A 26,653-nucleotide genomic window follows, 5' to 3' on the forward strand; every position below is an offset into this window, starting at 1 on the left:
AAGATAATAGGGTACCTTAAGCATCTTTTATTAGTTGGTAAATTACTTTGATCGGGATTTATTCTAGTATTTATTTTTATAAAGCTCCTGAATTAGTTTCTGTTGTTGAATTATTAGTTTTTGTTATTATTTTTATAAATTTTTTGTTCATATTTCGCTTAAAGGAAATCGATTAGCTGAATACAAAACTATTCTTTGTTGTTCAACGCTTCATCAGATCCTAAACTTCGAAACTGTAATCCAGAAAAAAATAGAACTGTTCTATTTAATTTTTAAGCTTTATAAAAGTAGCATTATATATTGTGATATAAATTGATGTTACAAGATTGTTTTATGCAAAAATATTTTATCGATAATTTATTTTCCGCGTTTTCAAAAGGTGGATGCAGCTGATTAGTCAGCACGGTTTTCTTCACTTTCGTTTGTGGTACGAATCGTATATTTTTGGAATTCCATTCCATAAATTACTGTCACTTTGAGTTATGGATGATGCAAGGATCATAAGTTTGCTCTAACTTAAACAAGAACTCTTATGATTAGTTGAATTCATTATGATTGATTAAGAGTTCTTATCTATTGGTAGAAATATGATTTATAAATTATGTTTTAGAAATGTAGAATTTCTTTAAAATGTAGATTATTAAATGAACTTTTTGCCTTTTAAAAATAAAAGCTTTTACAGATTTGAATAAAAATTAAAAGAGCTATTATTTATTTACCAAGTTGTTCAATAAAAATAAAATAAGAAAATTTTTTAAACATGGATATTAATAATGTGTTAAAACAAGAGTAGTTCTAATATTAGTTACCATTTTTAAAAGTTTGATTTGGGATGAAAAGAACGGGATAAATATAAGGTGCTTTATAAATAGAGGTACACATTTTAAAGTACATCTGAACGCGTACACAGTGAAAAAAAGGTGTGGTCAAAACAACCAGAATATAGTAATATTTATCGTGTTTCTATACTATATTCTGGTAGTTTTGACAATACTTTTAATGCCATGTTACATCAAACAATATTTACCGGGTTACACCAAACACAAATCGGTAATTTTTTCCAAAGCGCTTTGGTAATGATTTTGATAAAACTAAATATAAAATATGATTTTATAATAGGCGTTAGAAATCTGGTAAATGCGGTAAAATTATGTAATTTTATCATGATAATCTTATGAGCATTGACATAAAAATGATTTACTCGATAAAATTTACTTTTCAATTTTGAATTTTTTACTAAATTTGAGGTAATAAGAATTATAATTTTGAAAAACAGAATTTCAGGTAAACCGTTACCATGTGAACGGAAAAATTGCCAAATCAATGGTTTAAAAACTATGTATTTTGATTTTAATAACCAGAATTATGGTTTTCTTTATCAAAAATGTCTTTACCATACAATACTGCCATTTTAAAAGAGTTTTTTTTCTCCATTCAGAGATATACCTTTTGCAAAGATATACGAAAAACATCAATTGCTATCAAACGAATTAAATAATTACACGGGGTTTGCTTAAGTTTAACTTCCTATATTATCTAAAATTCCTCTACGAAAATAAAATTTGAAGAATTTTTCTGTTTGTATGTCTTTAAAAGAATTGTCTTTCTAATAATATAATTGGATTTTCCCTCTATGGATGGAGTCTTAGACTGCAACGAAAAATTATGAAAAAGTAAAGAATTCGATTTATATTATCTTTCGGACAATGATATGGCATATTGTTATCTAATTATATTAGTCTGAGGGATTTTTTTTCAGAAATAAACAAGAAAAAAATATCCATCAATATCCAAAAAATGCTATTAACTATAGTTTTTTTTATAGAATAATTATGAATAATTAAAAAAGCAATTAAGAAATACTAATTCAAGTTTTTTATTACCGCATTTCTAATATTATTTTCATCTAAGCAACATATTTCAAAGAAAAAATAGTTATTCTTTTTTTTTTAAACCTAAAATCCATAAATCAGTTATTATCACAGTAAAGGTAATAGAAGTTCAGCAGTGCAAGAGATGTAATAATTAAGAAACATGGTTTAAATTATCGATACATAATTTCTTCAATTGTTCTTAAAATTACTTATAAATATTTATTCCAAATTTCTAAATTAAAATGAAAGTTGCTTAAAAGAATTTCCTAAGGCGCTAACAACTTTATTTTCTATTTTCAATTCATTCACTTTCTTTTTTTTACTTTCTAATCTGAAAATTCCCTTTAAACTAAGTATTGATTATTTTTTTACTTAATTCCTTAAGTTTTATCTAATTCAAGGGCAGCGTACTCTAGAAGAATGTTGAATCTTGGTATTTATTTCAGCGCACTTTATCATCCCATGCTCTTTCCCCCCCTGTATTTATGAGCACATAAAGAGTCAAGCACATAAGTGACAGAGTTATGTAGGTTTTTTTTTTAAATTTTGAAATTGAAACGCATGTCTTCTCATATGCTTTATAATTTATTTACAACAACATACAAAAAATTCAAAGTTGAATTTATAGGCTCTTGTTTTGTACCTTTTCAAAATAAAATGTCAAATATTCAATATCAAGTATTCTGTTAAACAGATCTGTACGGTAATAATATTCTTACTAAAAAACATAATTCTGGTTAACAAAATCAAAATATACGATATTTAAAACATTCATTTGATAATTTTTCAGCTCATATGCTATATACCGAAAATTTTGGTTATCAAAATTACCGTTCTTATTATCACATATTTAGTAAAAAGTACGAAACTGAAAAGCAAGTTTAACCTAATAAATGAATTTAATACCATGCTCTAAGGTATCATGATAAAATTACCAAATTTTGCTTCATTTTCTAAATTTTAAGGCATATTATAAAGCCATATTTTATTGCTAATTTTCCAAATCATTACCAAAGTACTTCAGTAAAATTTATTGAACTTTTTGGTGCTCCCGTAGAGATAGAAACACGGTAAATTTCACCATATTATGGTAATTTTAACCATATGTTTTTATCCATGAGGTAAATTTTACTGAAATGCATTAAAAATATAAGAATGAATAACTGAAACGCTAATTTTAGCTAGTTTCTTAATCAGCTCCAATTATCATAGAAAATTAAATATATATAAAATACACTCTATAACAAAAAAATCGAAGCACCAAGAAAGAGTTGTCCGACTAACGAAAATTGGTGAATAGGAAGACAATGTACAGAATAGTAAATGATTAAAATTTCAGAACAATTGAATGATTTATTGCAGAGTTACAGAAGCAAGCTCAATAAGATGTAGACCCGCCTCTAGCCTGGATACAAGCTGGCACACGGCGTGGCATAGACCGATAAAGCTCCCGGATGGTCTCTTGCGGTATTTTCTGCCAAATTCGATCCAATTGTCGAACGAGGTCATCAACATTCCGTGCCAGATGCAATCGCCTTCCCATCATATCCCAGACATGCTCGATGGGAGAGAGATATGGTGATCTGGCAGGCCAAGGAAGAGTTTGCCAAGCTTGCAGACAGTTCATAGCAACACGTACCGTATGTGGTCTGGCATTGCCCTGCTGAAAAACCAGCCCAGGGCGCTGCAAAAGGAACGGTAGCAAAACAGGTCTTAGAATGTCGTCGACGTACCGCTGTGCAGTAAGTGTACCTCTACTGACGACCAAAGGGGTCCGGTTGTCAAAGGAAATGGCACCCCAGACCATAATGCCTTGTTGGGGTCCGGTGTGGCAGGCAATAGTGAAGGTAGGATCCCCACTCTGCCCTGTGCGTCTCCAAACACGTCTTCGATGATCGTCAGGACACAGTTGGAGGCGGGATTCGTTGCTAAAGACTATACGTCCCCAGTCGGCATCATTTCAGCCATATCTGTTCAAAACATTCATGTATACGAAATTTCAAAGCAATCGGACGATTGCTTCTTGGTGCGTCGATTTTTTTGTTATAGAGTTTATTTTTAAAACTCAAAGAAGTTTTGTTTAAGTCTCCAAAGTGCTTCATAATGCCATATATCAGATTATAATTGTTTACTGTTTTTTAACTGTTTTGCACGAATTATCTAAATTATTATTTGCTTTTGTGTGGATCTTTTTAAAAGTTCGAAAAACACTAAAAAGTATTAAAAAACATAAGAATTTTTATATAAAAAATCGCACCAAAATGTTTTTATTTTACCATTGTTAATTCCATCAATATAAATGTCACTGTTATTGATGTTCAAATTGCGACTCTTTTATTGTTAAACTCAACTCAGAAGATAAGGAAACTCCAGGATCAAATATTGAGAAAAACTTACTTTCATAGACTTTTTAAGTAAGACCTGCATTTGCGTTGCATAGAGAGGGAAACCGCGATAATAATCTAAGTTTGGCAAGAGGATTTTCACACATATAATTGGAAGTATTTTACATCAGCACTGCTGTTGGTGAACCGTGAGCAGCATCAGGCAATCATCACCGAGATATGAACTTGGTTCACATCTTTGGGAAACGAGTGCTCTATCTTTAGGAGTGATTTGCTTAAATATGTTTAAAAAAATACTTTTTTCAAAAGGAAAAAAATTCGTTTGAGAGAAAAGAACCGATATTATATAGTATATTACATATAAATTTGTATATAGAGTATAGTGTACGTTAGCATATAGTGTATGGTATATATATTAGTATATAGTGTATAGTATATATTAAATATTACATTATTTACAACTAAGTATAGAAACTACTTGCCTATCTCATTTTGTCATAATATAAATGAATAAAAAAGAGGCATACAGTGAAAATAAGAAATTTACAGATGCTTAAAAATATAAATGGATTCATGATATTCTTGGTGACTGATTTTCTCAAAATTAAAATTAAATTACTAAATTAAAAATCTTTGTTGATATTAAGAATAACTTAGTTCACAAACTCCGAAGCACTGAAGCAAAGAAAGAGTTATTTGTAACGAGTTTCTGAAATATTTAGTAAGTTTTCCAAAACTTCTGCGTACTAACTTTAAACTTTAGTTTTTCTTAATACGCTTAGAAGACGGCAAGACTCTGAATTAAGTATTATGAGCAGCGATTACAAATCGCCCGGAATAGCCCAACAACTCATTTCGCCCAGCTGTCCCTTTAAGCAGGCGCGCAATTAACAAGGCAAATATTTTGACCTAAATTCTCGCAAGTTAGTTAAAATTTAACAACTAAGAATCCGTTTTCAGTTGTAGAATGCATTTATTCATCAGCTTATCATTAAATGCGAAATATGTAATAGCTGTTTTATATGTTTGGAAACAAAATGTATTAAGTTATAATTCTTATTAGTGATGCAACTAAATTGTCACATCATCACTTAGTATAATATATTTCAGGTAAATATTTTTCTTTTCCATATTGCAACATTGTAAATGGAGGAGTATTTGTTAAAAATAGTAATTATAAAATTTTTAAGACAAAATATTTTATTTATTTTATATTTTGAATGAGGAGAATATTATACATCGGTTTGTAATGAATAAGTAAAAGTTTTTCGTATAAAAAATAAATAAGTTGTTATACTAATAATTCTTATAAATATAAATAAATAATTGCACTAATAATACTTATAAATATAAATAAATAATTGTACTAACATTACTTCTAACTAGAAATCAATAATTATACTAAGAATTCTTATAAATATAAATAAATATTTGTACTTATAATACATATAAATGCAAATAAATAATTGCACCAATAATACTTATAAATATAAACAAATAATTGTACTAATAATACTCATAAATGGAAATAAATAATTATACTAATAAAACTCATAAAAATAAATAAATAATTGTACTAATAATACTTATAAATATAAATAAATAAATGTAGTAATATTACTTATACATATATAAATCAATAATTATACTAAGAAGTCTTATAAATATAAATAAGTATAAATAAATATTTGTACTTATAATACATATAAACGCAAATAAATAATTACACTAATAATACTCATAAATATAAATAAAAAAATTGTACTAATAATACTTATAAATACAAATAAATAGTTGTACTAATAATACTCATAAATATAAATAAATAATTATACTAATAATTCTCATAAAATAAATTCATAATTGTACAAATAATACTTATAAATATAAATAAATAATTACAGAAATAATAATTATTGCCATAAAAAACAACTTTCCTGAAAATATAATTGAAAGCTCACTCAGAAATAAAACCACTTTCGTTGATTCAGCTATCCTTGAGCTGTGTTTCTTATTGTTGATAGTTATTTGGTCACGAATTCGCGTGATGTTTGATGAAACTGCTTCCTTACTTATGTGTTGTTCCAATGTAAAGAGCAAGTTTTCTCACCATAATGAAATGAGCACTATTGTAAACTTACCTTTCATTATCATCAACTTCAATTGTTTCCCTGCATCAAAACACTGATAAAGAATTTGTCTTAGATTTCAATTATAATTCTAAAAGAAAAGGCCAATATACATACCTTCTAATAAGCATGCTATTGACAAAATAGAATCTAGTTATAGACTTCTGACAATAATATGTAACTCAAACTGTATTATTACCTAATTAAATGTGTTGACATTTCAAATCTTGGTCCTATTGTCAACTCCATTGTATGATTTAAATTAACTAACTTTAATTTAATTTGTTGCGTTCTTCAGTTTTCTAATTATCGAATCAACCACAGCTCCACGCATTCATTCTACATAATTCTTTATCCAACTTTCGCCATTTCTGCAAATTAAAAATAGCTCTGTTAGTAAAGCTATTATTTTTTCTAATGGTATCGTTTCTTGGTATTATTTTTTCTAATAGATTCCTTGTTTTCTTGCTCTATCAATTCTAAATTAAATATTTTAAAAAAACTGCATAAATTACTTTTGTAAAAGTTCAAAAGTTTATTGGATTTAAGATTATTTGCTGTTACATGTTTTTTTTTACACTAATATTGAAAAAGCTGAAGAAAAATTAAACTATTTCATAAAAATCAAAATAATTTAATAAAAAAGTAAAACATTCCTAAAACAGCCCATTGTAAACCAGGAGACCATGGACGTTAAGGACCAGCAATTTCTTGACCGATGTCATAATTGCCGCAATGTGGTCAGCACTACGCATAAGACGCTTTTACTTCCCAAACAAGCTGGTACCCATTGATCTGAAGCTGTCAGGACTTCAAGTTGCCACTGGGAAACGAATCTAATTTGTTTACAATCACTGAACAGTGCCTTTAACCTATGAGTTATCGTTTATTAAAAACAATAATTTTAGCTAGAAGTGAAATTAGAAGCATCATTTCCTTAATTTAAATTTTTTTTAAAATTTTGTTATAGAAGATATGTATAGGGGAGAGTGCGGTCAATTGTAACAGGGTACGATTGTAACAGAGCAAAAATTTCGAGTGTCGGGTTCTAGATTTGGTTCCTAGGTGGCGNGCAAGTTTTCTCACCATAATGAAATGAGCACTATTGTAAACTTACCTTTCATTATCATCAACTTCAATTGTTTCCCTGCATCAAAACACTGATAAAGAATTTGTCTTAGATTTCAATTATAATTCTAAAAGAAAAGGCCAATATACATACCTTCTAATAAGCATGCTATTGACAAAATAGAATCTAGTTATAGACTTCTGACAATAATATGTAACTCAAACTGTATTATTACCTAATTAAATGTGTTGACATTTCAAATCTTGGTCCTATTGTCAACTCCATTGTATGATTTAAATTAACTAACTTTAATTTAATTTGTTGCGTTCTTCAGTTTTCTAATTATCGAATCAACCACAGCTCCACGCATTCATTCTACATAATTCTTTATCCAACTTTCGCCATTTCTGCAAATTAAAAATAGCTCTGTTAGTAAAGCTATTATTTTTTCTAATGGTATCGTTTCTTGGAATTATTTTTTCTAATAGATTCTTTGTTTTCTTGCTGTATCAATTCTAAATTAAATATTTTAAAAAAACTGCATAAATTACTTTTGTAAATGTTCAAAAGTTTATTTGATTTGAGACTATTTACAGTTACAAGGAGGGCACCATACAATTTTTTACACTAATATTGAAAAAAGCTGAAGAGAAATTAAACTATTTCATTGAAATCAAAATATTTTAATAAAAAAGTAAAACATTCCTGAAACAGCCCAATGTAAACCAGGAGACCATGGAGGTTAAGGATCCACAATTTCTTGACCGATGGTACAATGTGGTCAGCACTACGCATAAGACGCTTTTAGCTCCCAAACAAGCTGGTACCCATTGATCTGAAGCTGGCAGGACTACAAGTTGTCACCAGGAAAAGAATCTAATTTGTTTACAATCCCTGACCAGTGCCTTTAACCTATGACTTATCGTTTAATAAAAACAATAATTTTAGCTAAAAGTGTAATTAGAAGCATAATTTTTTTAATTAAAATTTTTTTAAAATTTTGTTGTAGAAGATATGTATACTTAGTGTACTGTCAGACAGCAAGAAATCGAAATAATTTATGCATTTTAAAAAAAATATTTCAAAATGATGCTAAAGACAAATGGTGCCTTAAACAATGGCAATCATTACAAAATTGAGTTTTTTTAAGGAAAAAGAATGCAAAAAATACATTTTCTGCAGAGTGTAAAAATAGCATTGTAACGAAACTAGCATCAAATATTTGAATGAAATATCAAAGAACCAAATTTCAGAGCTATGACTAAATTACATTTATTTTGTCATATTTTGAATTACTGATTTGTAAAGTACTTAAACGGAACAAGTCATCCTTAAAAATTCGTTTAATTATGGTAAAATAATTACGTTTTACAATTTTCCTTAATCATTGTTCAGAAAACCTTTCTCTCTTCCAACATTTCTATTCATGCTTTATAAATAGATGCTGTAATGGTAAAGTAACAGATGTTTCTATGGAAAAAATATTTATTGTTTGTTAAAATATAATGGCTTGCAGGTTCATCAAAAAATAGTAATTATAAACAATTCGCTGAAATTTGATAAATTCATACTTAATTGCAATACCTGTGCAATGAGAATAACCCTTGAATTGTGAATAAAAACGAAAATTCTAAACGCCCATTTTATTTGTTTATTATTATTATTATTGTCTACTGTACATTCAGTCGAAACATGTAAGAATATAAATAACAAAATTACATTATTAAAATATCCTAGTTATATTCTCCATTAAAGAAAAAAAACATAATCCTCACATTTTGAGCTTTGAAGAAAAATTTGATTTGCCCGAGTGATCCCTCAGAATTTGATTTTTTTTATTTATAAAAGTTTGAATAAGTCAAACCTTTTTCACTATTTGAGTGCCTTGTACTTACTCGTAATCATAATTATAAACTGTAAATAACATTTTGCCATAAGGAATTAGCTAGACTTTAAAACGAAAAGTACCGTAAGTATTTATGAAAATTATTAAACTTTTTGTTTAAAAAAAATCACTAGTTTAAATAAATTTTTAAACCAAACTAAAAAGCTCTAGAATCAATACAATTCCCAAATTTTGCAAATTTTGTCAGTCCTGCCAATACTACTTTAAAGTAACTTCTCGAAAATTAAAAGAAAATTACATCGAAAATGTCATCCCATTTTCATAAAACTATGGTTTTTTTCATATAGATATCTTGCACCATTTTCCCTAATACCTGAGGACGAAAAATGGACAAAAGTTAGCCCAACAATCATAAATAACTTTTTCAAACTCGCAACAGCTGTAAGATTAGCCATTATTTGCTGAAAAATGTTTTTTCACACACCGACATAGCCTTTGAAGTAAAGTCTTAATGAAAATATTGTATAGGCATAGAAGAAATTCCATTATACTTTAGCAGCTGTTTCTGCAAATTATCTTGAATAGTTCCAAGGACATAAATGTCATCATTTAGACTGTTTTACATCAATCACATGTGTTTGGCATTTTTCTTTGTTCGTGTAATAAGATAAATAAAACATTTAGATTATAATTTGTGTGGTTTGCGCATTTGTAAAAATTGCCAAGTTTATGCCGCATCGTTTCATAGAATTACATCGTTTATCGTTTCATATCAACGGTTTCATAGAATTTTAATTGTTGATACCATCAGCAGAATCAAACATAATTTCAGCATTCTCCAACTCAAATAAAAAATTAGGCATTCATTATCCAAAAAATAATTGTGATTAAGCGATAAAAAATATACGCAGATTTGCCCCGAAAGATTTAAGTTTTATGCCATTTGAGCAGTAAAGTGTTTTCAACAAATTAAAATAGGCAGTGGAATAGCTGATGTTGGTTTCATGATTTTATTGTATTTTATTACCGGCGTCGAACTGCCAACCCATATTTAGGGCAAGAATCTCTGATATCAAGCATTGAGACAGACTAGTGGAGGAATTTTTGATGAAATTAACCAGCATTTGCGTTACCAACTCCATAAAAACCTTTTCAAGTCTTAAAAATCTTAAAATACTATTTTTAAAAGGTAAAATCGTTCCGAATTTTGAAAAATACATTGGGCGCTGAGTCTAAGGAGGTTAAGTAAAATTTCACAACTTTATCAATATACGCGTCAATATTAAACATGCTTTCGGATTTATACGAGTTTCAGCGATAAAGAAAGTTCTTCTAATCGTTCATGCTGCCAAGTTACACTTACAAAGTCAAACGTGACATCAATGTCCTAGGGCTTAGTTGCAAAAAGTAAATCCAGGTAGTTAAAAAAACATATTTGTCATGTTATCAATGTAAAAATAAAAAATAAATAAATGTGGTACCTAAAAAATTTTCTTTATGAAAAGTTGGAAAGGCTAATAATGATCTGAAGATAATATTGGCGAACGCTACACTGAGGGCACCAGAGGGCAGATGGTGGTGATGACAGACCTGTCTTTCACACCATGCTCCATAGCCGTAGCTATCAAACGAATTATATTGCGTTTAATAACGCCTTTTTAGTGTTTCATTTGTACATACGTCGAAATCGATGTTTTTTGTTTAAGGTTTCTTCTAAGATTGCCATAGATGCTTTATCACATTTATACAAGAAATGGAGGGTGGCTTTTTAAACAAACTGGATGTTTCTTGCGACACTGAAAAACATTCATTTAACCATTTTTTTTGCCTAGAAACAAATTTAACTCTTAATAATTTAATTAAAAAGCTCTGGGATCAAGTGAAATTTTTATAATAGCTCACCTAAGTGTGAAACGCTTGGTTCTTTTAACAATAATGTGGAAGCATTCCGATTTAGATATGACTCTGCAAATATAATTAAGATTACCTAAAAATTTTGATGTACTTAATAGTTAGTGCATGCAGGACCCTAATAGTTGGATTGTAAACTGTTAGATTGTTACAATTTACGTTGATTAGAAGACAATCCAGTTATAAACTAAGCTTTGATTAAGTTTTCGAATCACTTCGCTAGAACTTAAAAGTTAAATGATGGATATGTTCTCTGTCGCGTCCAGAATAGATAAAAGAATCATCTAAAAAAGGCACCTTCTCCAAAAGCGCCGTGTTTTACATCAACCCTTTGCCTTTCATGCTTCAGGATAGGTACTTAAGAAGTTTCCGTTTTTTACATCAACTCTTTGCCTTTTCATGTTTCAGGGTAGGTACTCAAGAAAGTTCCGGAAATTCCTCTCAAATACAGGAAATGTGCAATTCTTGTGACTGAGACGATTGTGTTTGTCGTGGTGCCAGGCAGTGCTTCCATCTGTCGGAGAATGAGACAGTTGCGTGTTCGTTGTGCATGGTCATCAACGTGGAAGGTTGTAGACGAGATGGGATTTGGAAAAAGACCTTTGGATCTGAAGACAGAGGCTTTAACTATCATGAAACGAGTGTACAGTGCACAAAAAAATGAACCACCCTGAATAACTTTTGATCTAATGATCAGATATTCACGTTTTAGGACTCATTCTTAATAGTTGGAGGGGGAAAATCAAATATGCAAATTAGTTAGTGCAGACGATATTTTAAGTTATGAAATCGAACACAAAACGCTCTTTCTTTGTATAAACATAGTTTTTTTTTCAACGGACTCGGCCTTCTGACTCTCAAAATAAAGGAGGTAATCACAATCTGGGAAACATGATTTCCATAGTTTGGTCTGGAGTGCGATCCAAAGTTTAGACCTCTTTATGCTAGTACTCTTTGCGGATTTCGCCATATCCCCGGAGCCTTTTAAGAGAAATGAAAAATTTTGCACACAATTATAAAATTAGTTTATCCAAAGATAATTCCATGCGAAAAATAAATTTCAGTTAATATTCATTATTTTTTATTAATTTATTAGCCGAAACATTTTTGAATTATAAGGTATAAATTTTTTTTATATCATTTTAACATATTTAATTTTACGTGGGAAAATCCGAAATTTGAGTTCCTGAAAAATTGAACTTTAAAAGTACGACTTTTTTAAAATTCTGTTTCTCAGAAACCATTGAACCGATTACGCTCAAATTTTGTTTTTTGCCATGCAAAGTTTCGTACGTTAAAATAATGTACAAAAATTGTGTCCTTCACAATTCAAACATTTTTCGACTATTATTAAACAAAGAAATAAAAATTTACTAAAGTTTATTTTCTGCATGGAATTAACTTTGGATAAACGAATTTCATAATTGTGTGCAAACATTTTTAAATGCATTTAAAAACTTCTCTAGATATGTGAAATACGCAAAAAGTGAAATTGACCTTATGGCGTCCAAGCCTTGGATCACTCTCCTGGCCAAACTATTGGGACCATATTTCCCTGATTGCAGCAACCCCCTATATTTTGGGAGTCAGAAGTCGAAATCTGTCAAAAAAGAGTATGTTTATTCAGAGAAAGTACGTTTTTGTGTCTGATTTCGAAACTTAAGATATCGTCTGCACCGAGTAATTAGCATATTTGAAGCCACCTTTATGAACCATTTAGACTGAGTCCTAGAACGTGAAAAAAAAGTTATTCATGGTCCGTTTATTTTTTTGAGTACTGTACTTAAGTATCTTATTACCTATGTAAATATATGGTAATTTCCATCAAAACACGTATCTGTACAATTTGGATATTTGGATATCTGAACATTGATGAGGAATAAAACTACAGATGAATTAAATCAAGCTTCTAAATCGGGGATAAGTAAAAACGCAAATTTAAGTAAGAGTATATTCAAATAACGGAACCTTGTCATATTTGAGCAGATTTGAAAGCAATTCACGAAAAAAAAAATTTTCATAGAATATGTACAAAACTTATCAGAAAAAACTTATTGAATCAAATGCTTATAATTGAGGAGTACGGCAATTCCAAGATAATTTTTTAATTCTATACCAATTTAAAAACAATTCGCAAATTTATTTTATGCAATATATATAAAATTTACATAAAGAAAAACTTTTTGAATACAAGGTTTGCACCTCAGGTGTACGTGGATTAGAAGGAAATTTTTTCCGATTTAGAAAATGGTTTATTATACTGGGGCGTAAAAGAAGTTAAAAGCAGCTCCAAAAAACACTTGAGACTAAATTTTACATTTCGTTAGAGTTATTAATACTTTAAAGTGAAATCAAATAACTAGTAGAAGTCAGAACTTTGTAAAAAATAAAAATAATTCATGTTAATACACTAAGCAAATGGAAGGAAAACTAATAACTAGCTCCAAAATTTAACAGAGTAACGGTTTGTCCTCTATAATTACTGAAGTGTAGTTATGCAATAAACGAGAAACCGAATTCCAACACTGGAACCGAGTAATAGTAACTAGTATTAAATGAAGTGTCATCGTATATAATTGATTCACGGGTATTATTATGGGGATTTTATTGAATACATTAAATATTGATACACTACAATTAACATAGTCTTTACTTTTACAAATCGTTCAATTCCTTTCGTTGAATTAATCAATTCGTTGGATCATTAAATGATAATATATTTGTAATTGATACCATCTTCAGTTTAGTTATGCATGAAGCTACACAAAATTTAACAGCATCTCATTTCCTTGAATATATTAAGGATTCTATATGGTTACATTATGTACTAATAATGTTATAAATAGACAAATTATTCCTTACGCACTAATGTGTGATAACTATAAAATAGTTTTTATTCTCATACTATTTCAATCAATTTGTCTTTTCAATCAATTTAGTTTTTAATCAATTTGTTTTCGAAAACAAATATTTCAGAATTTTTGCCTGTTTGCATATGTTTTAGACAAATGTAACTTTTGTTTTTTAAAAAGCTCAAATACAATCTAAATGTAAAAAAACAAAAAAAAACTGCTTAAGGAAATATTTATTAACTTTGCTTTATTTTGTAAAATTGAATCTGTAATCATCAGTCATTCATTATTTATCATTATTATGTTTTTTAAAGGCGCTATAAGCACTGTGATAGACTAACGCATTTTTAAACCAATAAGAAATAAATTGAAATATAAAATTTTTTAATATGACTCACTTACAAATTATTTTGGGTAACTTTATTCTGTGTAGATGTACCGTTTGAAACGAAAGTATATTTCAGAAGGAAAAAAATTGTATATTAAAGAGAAAGTTTTTCTGGTACATTGGCGGATAAATTAAGATATTTTTTTTACATTTTGTAAGTGTGTTTTAGCATTTGAAGCACCTTCTGTTGATATATCCCAAACTATCTGATCATGTGACCAACACTGACACTTTAAATCTGGGTGCCCATACTTAAAAATTATTCTATATCTTTATTCTACAGATTGTAGCAATAACGTTTACTTAAAAAGTGTTTTTGGAAATGTGAAGAAATTTATCAATAACAAATTTAAGTGCTGAGAAAATCCTTTAATTAGATTCTAATCAACTGGAAAATTTTATTTGTCAATAATATTTCAGAGTAATATTGGAAAGTTTGACCCATGACCCACTAAAAGTTATGATTTTCATTATTAAGAAAAATAGTAGTTATGAGATATTCTATTTCAAAGTTTGAGCAAGTAATTTATTAAAGGACCACAAAAACTGAAAAATAACACGAATAAATACAAAATATTTTAAATTTCTTTAACTTCTAAGCAAAAGAAAATAGAATTCTACATTTAGAGCAAATAATAAGAGATATTGCAAGTATTAATTTAGCACCTTGAAAATTATCATTGAGTTAACATGTTTCTCCAAATTTAAAATGTATATAGAGAAAAATGTTGAAATTTCAAAATTATTCAGTATGCAGCTAGCATGATAGCGAGCTAAGTTTATATACAATTAAAAATATTTTCAATAATGTTTTAAATATGTTTTAAATAATTAGTAAATGTTACATTTATAAATTATACATAATTTTATAGTTTTCTTTTAAAAGGTATGTTTTTCAAATGCATAATTAGGGCTCCTTAAATGAAAAAAATGAATTTGTTTTTCGTTTTCTTCTGCCTTTTTTATAAAAAATAATTTTTTTAAGAAAAACATTATTTAAATAACTTCATAATATATAAAACTTCATAAAAATTTATATTTGTACATAGAATAACTTTTGAGAAATCATGCGAGTAAGAGTTTTAAATTTAGATATTTTCTTGTAATAATCTTCTTTTCAGATTACTAAAAATATGTTTACTTTGTGATAATTTACAAAGTGTCAAATTGTAGCTAAAAATTTCTCCCTAGACATTTTAAATTTTACGCTTTTATTCGTACTTTTAAAGCTCTGAGACTTCTTAACAGCTCTTTAATCAGGACAACTGATAAAACTTGATGCTTTCAAATTTCAACGACGCACTTGTAAAATTGAAATATGGAAAAGAAAGAAGACTTTTATAGTTTAAAAGTTCTGTCCTTGAAGTTCCCGTTGTAAACAGATGTTTTGTAACTTTGCCCACTTTTTCAGTTAATGAGCAAATTTTTAAAAACTCAAATATTCCTAAAATTATGATTTTGTCGATTGGTTTCAAATTTTGATAGCATATATGTGAGAAAGAAATTACCTCATAATGAAATACCTTTAAAAATTGTCCTAAAATTATAATGAAGTATCTCATTATAATGACGTACATATTTTTTTTGCATTTTGAATTTCAAAACTGAATTTATTTTTTTCTATTATTTGTTAATATATTGTTTCTATTATCTCAGAAGACAATAGTATGTTCCTTTCAAAGCTATTCAGTAGTGTTTTAAGAAATATTAATACCATGTTTTTTTTTTAGAAGTATATTAGAGTTGAGCAAAACAAAGCTATTTGAATCAATATAATCAGTTTATTTAAGTGATTAAAATCAGCAATTCGGATCACTGATTCAATGCCAAGATGGTGCCAAACTTAAGTGAATATAATGAATTTCTTCAGTATGGAACATTTGAATTACTTAACAATAATTAAACAATAGAAATATAATATGATATAAAGGCAAAATTTAAATTTTGAAATTTTGGGATAATTTCTAATTCAAGATTTCAAAAAAAAAGAAAACAAAAAAAAAAAAATACTAGACTTTGTCTCAAATAACTGTAATGCATCAAAAATTCTGTAGCTTCAGAAATATTTTAGTTTTATATAGCGTCGCTACTATTACAAATAAAAGTCTATATAAATTAAAAGAAACCAAAATTTATTATATTCTAAGCTTTTTGGGAAAAGAAAACACTGATTTGTTTGAGTCATTAACTCGCATTTTAATTTGAATTAAAGGATTCAGATTTTGAATCGAATAAGTTTCACGATGATGATTAAATCCCCGGATCAGTACTCAACTTATATAGTACATTCAGTCTTTTTTACATCCTATAATTTTTGGTAAAAGTTACGTCTGTTAAAATAAAAGAGTATTACAAGTCAGTTAATTATAGTACTTACACCCGTAGACTGCAGTCAATTTCTTTTTAAACAGAACTGAATGAAATATGGACTCATTTTTCGTTTTTAGGAAAATAAACAAAAGCTAAAATAACCAAAATCAATAATAGTTTATTTTTTTTAAGAAAAGGAAAAAAAAAACATACCTTTACGTGAATTTGACTTGAAACTCCAGGACACAATTGAGTCCAGGTATTTTTCAACCTGAAATTAAATTTATAATTTGATGAAATAATAGTATTTTAGGAAAAAAAGCAAAAACAAATCTTTAGGATTACAATTTTAAAATTACGGTAAACATTTTTTAGGTAAATAAAACATCCATTTCGTGTTCATACTAAGCTGTAAAAAATACCTGTAGCTGTAAGAAATATATTAAACCTATACATGTAAACTCTGTTTGCATTTTATAAAATAATTTAATTATGCTTTTTTTCTCTAGAAGAAAATACCTAATTAAACATTAAAAATTATTATTAATTAAAAGAGATTTTTGATAGTTAAAAGCTCATTTTAATTATATTTTATTATTAAAATACTGCGACTAATTTTTTTTCACCCAATCAACGTTCCTTAGGTTAACAGTATTTATAAAAACCAAAATTGTAATACTATCTTGTTAGTTTCAAGTAAAATGACTTATTAAATAAGCTTTGTTCATCGAAAACATATTTTGTAATAACTAATTGTTTTATTTTTCTTTAGTTCCATCATGACGTAGTAAATCTCACACAAACTAATGCATATTTAACAAACGAGCAAATACACATTAATATCTACGAGGTTCGTATTTAATCAAGGATGTTCAACAACTTTGCAATGCCTTTTTTATCCTTCTATCTCGTATCCTTTTCGAGACTCTGCAGTTTTCCAACAGATACGGTGGTAAGCGATAGCTTTCACCACATGCCTTCTCTACAATACCAAGACACCCCTTTTATAGCTTTAGCTGATGCCTTAAGGCAGGGATGGGAAAACTTTTTTGGTCGAGGGTAAAATATCGAGGATAAAAAGTTTGGTGGGCCGAGTAGATACTTAAAAAAAAAATAAATAAACGTATACAAGTTTTAATTTAAATATTTAATGAAATTGCGATTTCATTTTTAAAAGTTCTTTATATTGAGGTTCGAAGTGAGATGTGCTTATTTTAAGAAACGAGGCTAAATGCTTGCCTGTTAATCTACTTCTAAAAGGATTTTTTATAAGGTTTATAGTTGAAAACACTTGTTCACATATATAAGATGAAGCAAACATAATACTGATTTTCTGGGTTTTACAATAACATGATATGTGTGCAATCTTTCCATACGCTATAAATAATGTTACAACTCGCGCCGACAGAAAAATCCGCTGCTTCGAGCTTTCGTGGTCTACCACATGTGAAGTACAATTCACCTATATTAGTTTCCATATGTGTGCTCCTCGAGAAAGACAAACGCTCGTTGGAGCCAATCTACGGCTATTCTATAAAGAACTTCTGCTTTCAACATTTTATATTGAAGCTGTCCGTATTCCATGTTGTACTATTTCCATCAATTTATATTTTGTAGAACAAAAATAGGGAAAGTAAAAAGGTCATCAGTAGCTTTAAACATAGTAGACAGGAAAATAGATATATAATGTATCTTGTTTATATTCACCACGGATCGGCAAGTTAAAATTTTATTCGCGGGCCGGATAAAACGTTCCGGCGGGCCACAATTGGCCCGCGGGCCGTAGTTTGCCCATCCCTGCCTTAAGGGAAGAGAATGGCTTACTGTATCTTGATTTATACAATTGCTTTATTTATTACTCTATTTAATTATTTACAATGACTGTATACAATGACTGATATAATTATTATTACAATGACTGATATAATTATTATTACAATGACTGATATAATGATTGCAACTACTTTATACTTTTCTCAAATAATATACTGCTTGCAAAGTAAATCTCATTTTCGATTATCAACAAAATTTTCTTTCTCAAATATTAATTTACAACATTTACTATAAATATTTCATATTTTTTAAAGGTTTTTAAAAAATACATTAATAGAAAAGAACATGAATAAACCAGCATCATTTGTAATTTAATTATTGAAAGCATAACTAGAAGAAATTTAAAGCTAACCACTTTTAAACTATATTACTTTAAAAACATTACTTCCCATACTATTACAGAAAAAAAACATTAAATAGATTCTTTAAGAAAATGTCTGCAAAATGAAAGATGCTCTAGTACAGAAATGTCGCTTTAAACAGTTAATAAACGACTCCATAGAGAATTTATTCAAGTTTAAAGTAAAAGAATACGCTACATTGTAAATTACAGCACTGAATAAAGTACATTATAATGCGAACATAAACTCAGAAAGTATTGAAAAATAAATTTTTCCACAAAAAAAGAATGATTCTACGTTAAAAATGAGAAATACTCAAAGAAAAAGAAATTTAGTTCAATATTTCTATGCAGATATCGGAAGATATTTTATTAAATGATGGATATCGATCTTTATAATCGAGTAAAAAAAGATAACTTTAAAATATTTTCATTCTCATCATTTCTCGTAGTTCATCAAAAACGACAGTAGATAGCAAGGAAGAATGACATCATAGAATCAAAGTTATAGTGATTGGCTCCCTTCCAAACTTTTACTTCCGGGCAAATAGTCACAAAAGTTAAAAATTTTGAAGTGTCTCACAGGTTTTAATGTCTTACAGGTTTTAGATTAAAACAGAAAGAGATCTTTAGTTGAATAGTATCAATAGAAAGTGTCTTCAATTTAGCTCGTTTAGAAAATAGCAGACTTTCTACTTTTAGAAATAGAAACTTTCTACTTTTTCAACTATATTGCTAGTAAAATAATTATTCAAGTTTTATTTTACTTCATTTAAAAATTATTTTGTTTAATTAAAACATTTTTTAATCCCAATGGAGTTTCTCTTCAATATTGCCTTCCGGGGAAAATAGTTGGATAGTATCAATAAAATGTATCCTCTATTTAGCTCGTTTAGAAAATAGTATACTCTCTACTTTTAGAAATAGAATCTTTCTGCTTTTTCAACTACATTTCTAGAAAAATAATTATTCAAGTTTTATTTTAGTTCATTTAAAAAAAATTTTTTAATTTAAACATTGTTTAATTTCAATGAAGTTTTTCTTCAATATTGCCTTCAGATGAAAACTTCCAATCCTAGGTATAATGAGTTTAATGTAAGTAGAAAATTAGTCAAAAAATGTAGAGAAATTGTCTTCAAATTTGAGACTAACTTCAATTAACTTAGATTTTCTTATGCATTTGTAGGTGAAAATTTTATTTAAGCTTTATTTTACTTTATTTTAAAACTATTATTATTAATTTTTTGATTAAAACATTGTTTAATTTAAATAAAATTTTGTTGCGATACTATTATCACATAGACGAAATGCGAGGAAAATTTCTTATCTAAAGTTTTGAGAACTTCAACGTTATAAGGAAGTTAGTCTGAAAATGTAAAAAAGTAAGTTACAAATTTGAAACTTTCCATTTTTTCTCAAACTATCATTTTATATTTATGTTATTCCTTAATTAAAACATTATGTTAGTTTCAAATTTGAAATTGACTTTCTACTTTTTAAGCTTCATTTGTAGTTGAAAATTTTATTTCAGCTTTACTTTACTTGATAGAGTTATTTTTTAATTAAAACAATGTTTAATTTCAATGAAGTTACGTTTCAAATTTATCATTCGGGACAGACTGGGAAAATTTCTAATCAAAAGTTTAGTGAATTTCAACGTTAGTAGAAAGTTATCGGGATAGTAACATTCTGATGTCACCTAGCACTGGTTTTAATAGTTTGTTTGATTTTATCCCAATGCTTTACTCTCTTTTAATACTTAAAATAGATGTACCTGATAATCTCACCTTTTTGTTTACGATGCTACATCGATCTATCGGGAAATGTCGATGTTTTTAAGTATCGCATTGAATTATCGAGAGTGTCATGAAATTTTATTTAGGTAAGGAAAATATTGATCAATTTAAAAATAGTTTAAATTTGTTCCGATGTAAAAGAATATCGTGATATATCGTGGAATATAAGTATTTCTTGACGTGATGTTAAAATTCAGATAGCTATGTAACGTAAGTTAATAAACGTAATGTTATTTAATGTAAATAGTTTAGTCGAAGAATTCAAGCATAAATTCCTTTAAATAATTAATGCTTTTTTTTTCTCATTGAGTTCCTTACTTACAGAAAAAGAACAAAGATATAGAGATTAAATTGCTAAGCTGGGGAATTTATGATTTTATTTCTCACATTATATTTACAGACAATCAGAAAACAATTTTCTTGCCCATCTTCCGTTCAAATTCGATTTTTCGTCAACTGTGTGTAGTATATTGATCTTTTTACTGCAACTTTTACATGATGCTAAATTGAAATTAATCGTTCTTCTTAAATTTGATAACACTATGCTATAGTTCAGCATGTGCGGAAACATAGTTCAATTTGAAACATAACTATGGTTGCTGCAAATTTGCACCGCAACATGGTCTAAGATAGTGATTAAATGGTCCAATTTTGTAGCATGTTGAATCTTGTTACTCTTCAAAATTGCTGAAACTTTTATATGGTGTTCAGTTGAAACCTATTGATTTTTCTTAAATTTGATTATACGATTTTACAGTTCAACTTAGTCGGTAACATGGTTCGATTTGAAATGTGATTATGGTTGCAGCAAATTTGTACCGTAACATGGTTTAAGGTACTGATTAAAAACTTTCTAATGCTTCTCTGAATGTCCCAAATTTCTATTATGTCTTTTGATCAAATTTAAAAACATGTTTTTGTGCATAAAAAAGCTGTTACAGACAGAAATTTATTTATCTTTATCTTGAAGGAGCATTTTTTATGTGGAAAAAGTTGTATCCAAATTTGCATCTTAAAACATCGCTATAAAAAAAGCCAACCATACCTTTTATTTCGAAGTTTTTTTTTAGACATTTGAGGTGACATGATAAATCGACTCTTGTCAAGAAAGTCGTCCTTTGGGTCAAAAAAGAAAAGATTCATGTTTCTGTCAGGAAAAGAGTACCAAACAGCTGATAGTTTTGCCACGAAAAAAATATTTTTCTACCAAAAAAAGAACAAAAGCTTGAAATCCAACATGACAAAGAAAATATATATAAAGGGGTTTGCGGGTAGCTGTCAGGCCACGTGATAAGTTAGGAAAAATCGATGACTTTGACGAAACCCGAGCGTTAACTGGAACAGAGACGATTAGTCAAAATTCACAATACCGTTTGGGAACGAAAAAGTCACGCTTCTGTAACTTTGGATCTCTGTTCTGATCCAATCTAGTTTAAATAGAACATTAACAATAACAAATGAACGCAGATTGTTTTTTTTTCCTTCATTTATACAATAAAGAATTGCGTTAATAGGAACTTTGCGAACTTTAACAGTAAGAAACGAGCGTAGATAGTTTAATTCATACAATTATAGAATTGTTAAAATATGTACTACACATTTTTGATTAATTTGCATTAAAATACAAACTAGGATGTAAATTTTTCTTCTATTTTTGAAAATAAATATGTAAATAAAAATATAAATCTTTTATTTGTTAACATTATCAATAACAAAAGAACGCAGATTTTTTTCCTTTATATTTCTTTGAGTTATGTAAACCTAAACTTTGTATACTTGATAATAAAGCACTTAATTATAGCCTTAGTACATAAATCAAAAATAGATCAACATGTTTTGAGCACACGAGCATGACACTCCTTCTCCAGAAGATAATACATGAATACGTTAGAAAACTGAATACGTTGGAACTGAATACTGAATACAAACTGAATACGTTGGAAATAAGCATAGACACAGTTGCCAGCGAAAAATTAAAGTAAAATCAATGGTCAAAGTAAACATTATTAAATTGCGGTAGTTGAGGCGAGATTGCGGCCGAAGTTGGACTGTCGGAGACATTTCCGTACAGGATGCAGGAGAGATATTAAATAAACTTCATGCATTCCATCTTTAAATGTAATAATATTTATATTTTCTGAGAAATTTGTGAATTTAGAAAAGCATAGTCTAAAAAAAAATTATCTGAGCATTGAATCTAAAATGAAACAGACATATTGCTANTATATATATATATAAACAGCTATCATATATATATATATATATATATGTATGTATCAAACACAAAAGCATGATAATAATCAATGCTATGTAAATTATGATAAATAGGAACTGTACATATTTTTTGATCATCAATTATTAATAATTCAATATATTGTTAGTAAAAGAGTTCAACTGAATCAAAAAAACAGGGAAGCGAACTTTTTAATATTCAACTGAATCAAAAAAATACGGAAGCGAACTTGGTAAGATTTGAAGTTACATTAAATTCATTCCAGAATTCCTCTTTTTGGTCGGTGTCCAAAGTGAAATTGCTCCTATGAAATAATCACACTATTCTTGAGTCAGTCCAATTTTTAATTATTCAGGATAGGATCTTCAGATTTGGAGATTTCCTGGATATCAATATTCCTCAGTCAGGAGATAGGTGGAGGTTAAATTAACTAACAGATCCTCTATAAAATCAAACCTTAATTGCATACATCTTGTAAAGGATTCTAAACTGTTTTATTTTAAAACATGCTGAGTTCGCCATTCAGTCGCAGAGTGCGCCAAGGTGTGGGGACACCAGCATGGATCCCACGTGCTCTCTCCAAGGGCTGTATGTGTCTAGGATCCAAATTAACTTTAACTTACTGAAGTAAACATTAAATTAAAAAAATTAGTTACATATTAGAATTATCTTCTTTTTTAAAAACATAAATCCCAGACACATAACGGAGAGAAGCGCCTAAAAAGAATTTAAAAAAAACTGAGAAAAAAATTACAAAGACGGACTCGCCTTCTTTTAAGAAATCAGATCATGGAGTGAACTTCAACCCGTACGCGGATCGGAGGTAAGCTAGGTTACAGTTAGTACAAAGTTAGTACTTACAAAAGTTAGTTCAGTTAGTACAAAGTAAATCATCAAAAATAAAACGGTGGCATTTCCACAACGATTAAGAAAGAAAAAAAAAGTGAAGACTCAATTAAGTTGGTAAAACGGGCTAAAATGTGATGTGAACAACATGACGCAATGTCTTAAAATTAGAAAATTGATTTTGATCTCTTATGTAATTTTTATCGCTTAAAAATTATTTTCTCCCAATTAAACCTATAATAATAAATGCGGTACATATATGGTTAAATAATTTATGTTCATAACTAAAACTTAATTTAAACTTAAATGAAACTAATACAATTTTTAAAACTTTATCTTTAATGGAACTTAGATTTTGATGCAATAACAAATAATATTATTTTTTCGGTTACTTTATTTCAGCTCAATCTTAGACATTTAATAAATTATTCATTGTAAAATTGATTTCTAAACGAAATATAGCTTTTACATCCTTATTCTAAATGTTTTCTAGTGTTATGCAAAAGTGCAACCCTTTTTATGTATCCTAAAGCAACCCAGATTTTATTTTATCTCAACCTTAGGCATTTAATGAATTATTCGTAGTAAAATTGATTCAAAATAAAATTGAAATCAAATGTAGCAGCTTTGCAACCCTTTTCAATTAAAAAAATTACTGTCCTGATTTGTTATAGAAAAGTTACGACATCAACAAACCATAGAATGCTTTTAAGTTTTAACCAACATTCATTGCTTTTCTCTACCAATAAAAACTGCGTATTAAGCACTATTTTTATTCTTATACCAAATTCTAAAAATATTCAACACCGGTTTTCCTAAGTGTTTTTTTTAAACAACATAAAGAAAAAGGTTCGCTAACAAGATGAGTAACTTTTCCAAAATTCAAACAGTACGCAAACATTAAAACCACTTTTAACGAAAAAGTTTTCGACATTTTCTTTTCTCGAAATTTCTAACTCACTTATAACTGTCGGCTCTAAGAAGGTGTGAAATAACTAAAAACACAAAAGGATACTCTCACTGTAATATTATTTGAATCTGCTGTAAACTTAATATTAAGTCTAAAAACTTATCTAACGCACTTTTCAACAACTTCTCTGAATTTCTCCATTTTTTTCCGTTTCCCTAAATAGCCAACATGGCGATGCATATAAAATAGCTGTTTTGCATAACTTTGCCTGTACTTTGAATTACCCACTGGAAAAGCGGGTTGATATTTCCGGAAGTTAAAGAGAGAAACTAAGAAACAAAAAAAATGTAGCGAAAAGTTAAAAATATGGAGAAAACATTGAAAATAATAATGATTAATGAAAGAGATGAAGGATAATATTAAAATTTTTAAAGATATTTAAAAAAAAAACATTATTTAAAAGAAATTATTAAATAAATATTAAAAAGCCGGAAAACAAAATAATGAAAAGAGAGAATCTTTTCATCAGCTCATACGATTATATCATGATAGAGATTATATCTTTTCATTATTTTGTTTTCCCGCTTTTTAATATTTGTTTTTCTTAAATACTTTTGAAATTGCATTCTTCTTCTTCATCTCTTTCATTAATCTTTATTTTCCATGTTTTCTCTACATATTTAATGCATAACTACATATATTGAGAGAAATTGAAGAAAAAAAATTTCATTTTAAAAATATTGATTTATTTCACTACCACCAAGCGAACCAATGGGTCGTGGTGCCTATGGTCACTACCATGTCGTCTATTGACGGAATCCTATGGGTTTGAACTGAGACTGCGCTTGCTCGTGGGCCTCCCTTCTCCATCGAGGCCATTTTGGTTCTGCCGTGTGTGACTCGAGGCCTTGTACTGACAAGTGCGCTATTGATTAGACATTCTGTGCTGTTGCGGACACTGAATTCTCTTGCTTGCGCATGCGCTTTATGATCCTGGGTTACGTTGTGTTAATTGTTAAATTATTTTACCTACTAAGAGAAATCACAAATTAAAATGCTCGCTTATAAGATAAATTGGTGCGGAAATTATGCTTTTGAGTAAAGGTGAAAAAGTTCAGCTGGCACGTTTGGTGAGAAACTTAATTTATTCGTTAAAAAATTTGATTTAAAAGTTAAATCTTAAGTTGTTTCACCAGCCATGACAAATCAATAATTAAAATATACGTTCATAAGATTCATTAGAGAGGCAATAATGCTTTTAAATATTGGCGAAGTAGTTAAATTTTGAAAAATTCTAACTACTTTAAATCTTATTAATAGACCACTTTGTAAAATCTTTGCAACTTTGTAATGTATATTTCATCTTGAGTATTTTTTATAAGGATTCTAAACATAATTGTTAAGGACTGTCTTTGTAAATACGTTAGATATATTTCAATATCGCATGCTCTCAGAAAATGGTTCAAAATTGAGCTATAATCTTGTGCGAATTCACCGCAACCATAAATAGGTTAAATAGAACCTCATTTTTTCGGATATTGTATAGTATAATCGAATTTAAGAATCATGATTATGGCTCAGTTTTGTGCTATCTTAAGGCTTAAATGACATTATGGTTTAACGGCTTTCAAAACGTCTAACAGTGAATGATGGATTAAATTTTAAGATTATTTAAAAAGAACCTCCTTCCAGGTTGTAACAGAAATTTAGTAAAATCCCTACTTCCCGATAAATGTTATGCCTTATAACTTTGGTTCATCTAATATTTAAGTGTTGTTTGCCAGAATACCGATTTCATATTTCAAATCGTTTTTCTCCGCAATTCTTTACCAAAGAAAAAGCTTCTGATCGTAGTATATCACGTCGAATCGTCATCACCATCATCGTCACGTCATCCGTTTTTTTAACCAGGAAATTCGCTTGCTTTGATCTTTATTAGATAATATCAGTAACCCTGGAAGATATTTCATT

General features: G+C 28.5%; 1 protein-coding gene across 5 annotated transcripts in view; it reads right to left on the reverse strand.

Moving 5' to 3' along the window:
- The window catches only part of LOC107452992 (hexosaminidase D), a 191,766-nt gene that overhangs the window by 103,694 nt on the left and 61,419 nt on the right, over positions 1–26,653 (reverse strand). For 2 of the 5 annotated variants that reach the window (XR_011638406.1, XM_071188421.1), the window contains exons 2-3: positions 16,938–16,995; positions 7,653–7,824 (exon numbers count right to left, since the gene is read on the reverse strand). The gene's annotated coding sequence lies outside the window, so the exon portion shown is untranslated. Of the gene's footprint in view, positions 1–6,547; positions 6,716–7,652; positions 7,825–16,937; positions 16,996–26,653 lie in introns of those variants that run through there. The other 3 variants (XR_011638407.1, XM_016069641.3, XM_043047833.2) reach the window with 2 other exon arrangements.

This window comes from Parasteatoda tepidariorum, chromosome X2 (genome assembly GCF_043381705.1).
Source record: "Parasteatoda tepidariorum isolate YZ-2023 chromosome X2, CAS_Ptep_4.0, whole genome shotgun sequence".
In the NCBI taxonomy this organism is placed as follows: domain Eukaryota; kingdom Metazoa; phylum Arthropoda; class Arachnida; order Araneae; family Theridiidae; genus Parasteatoda; species Parasteatoda tepidariorum.